This window comes from Arachis ipaensis, chromosome B06 (genome assembly GCF_000816755.2).
Source record: "Arachis ipaensis cultivar K30076 chromosome B06, Araip1.1, whole genome shotgun sequence".
In the NCBI taxonomy this organism is placed as follows: Eukaryota; Viridiplantae; Streptophyta; class Magnoliopsida; order Fabales; family Fabaceae; genus Arachis; species Arachis ipaensis.
In genome coordinates this window covers 1,097,247-1,098,956 of record NC_029790.2, presented here as the reverse complement: position 1 = coordinate 1,098,956, position 1,710 = coordinate 1,097,247, and positions in this window count along the sequence as shown.

Below are 1,710 nucleotides of genomic sequence, written 5' to 3'. Positions count from 1 at the left end.
GCTGTATTCCCTTCCGCCATAGCAGCTGAAGAAGACCGCCATGGCACGCCGCTGCACCTCGTCGCCTTCTTCGTGTTTGCTGTTTTTTCTTCTTCAACACGCCGCTGCATCTCTTTTTGTGTCTCTTTCCGCTAGACTACTATGACACGCTGTTACATCTCCTTTCGCCATGACAATATCTTGCCATGTTCTCATATTCGCTGCTTCTTCTTTTTTAATAAATCGTTGTATTCTTTCTACATCTTTTCTGCTATGACAGTATTTTGTTGCTGCATCCCCTTCTACCATAACTTAATTTTATATATTTTACACTAAATATGAGACGAAAATCTAATTTAATCTCAATATTTTAATTTCTGTGTTATAACTTTTATGTTTTAGTTTTATTCTTTCTTTTAAACCTATCTGAATAATATATAATTCTATACATACCTAACTTTATTAATATATTATTGTACCTTTTTCTTTTCTTGACTATATTACTGTAGATGGTGTAAGAGAGGACTATATTATTGTACCTTCTTATAGACTTGGTAGTAAAATAAGAGAAGATTGATTCATTTCCATTATGACCTTATGTAAGATTGGCAAAGAAAAATCATTCTTTAATAGTAAGCTAATTCTAAAGTATAGGTCATAAAGAAAAGTTAAAAATGAGAATCAAACTGAAGATACTCATATTAATTAATTATAGAAAAAAGAAACAACATTGGAAATGGTTATCAATAAATCGAAAAGATAGCAGAAATTATTGACTTTATAGACAAAATCATTCTCTTATAATTTTAAGATAAAATTGTACTATTAAATTTTTATTGCGACGATTGTTAAATAATTATTTTGTTCGTATAACTTTTTGTAAAACATATTATTGATTTGAACTAAAATTTTATATCTTATAAATCATTTATAAATTGAAATAAGTAGGAATAACTTGAAATTAGGAGTTTAATTTGAGTTAACTATCAGTGTGATCCTTGAATTTGTAGTCAAATTTTAATGTTCTTCATAAATTTAAAATTGTTTTAAATTTGTCTCTGAGTTTAACAACGATGGTCTCTGAGATATTTTTTAATGACGGAATGATGTTGTGGTTGGACGGAAGCCATCCTAAAAACTACATTGGATAGATAAAATGTCGTCATTTTATTTTTGACGCTCAAATAGAACATAAACAACGTTGTTTAGATATTTTAAGGATTTTTAACATGTTAATTAGAAGGTAGAAATCCCTCAAATTACCCTAAACAACCTCGTTTTTGTTATATTTGGGAACTAAAAATGTAACGACAACGTTTTACCAGTCCAGCGTGGCTTTTAGCATGGTTTCCGTTCAATTATGTCATCGTTTTGTCATCAAAAAGTATTTTATGGACGACTATTGTTAAGTTTAGAGACAAATTTAAGATAATTTTAAATTCAAAGACGACATTGAGACTCGAATACAAATTCAGAGACTACTTTAACAAATAACTCGTTTAATTTATTGCATAACATTTTTTTTGGTCTTCTTTTTTTCCTTTTTTTTTTAAATGTTGAAGGAAAAGAAGCTTGTGGATACCGGATAGGTACATAAGCTTGTAAGGGCAATTATGGGTTTTCAAGAATTAGATTGGAAACCTCCGATACTCATCATTAGACAGTAGGCGGTGTTATATTGCCGGCGGTTTTCGGCCAATCCATATCTAACACTTTCTAATTTTTATTATA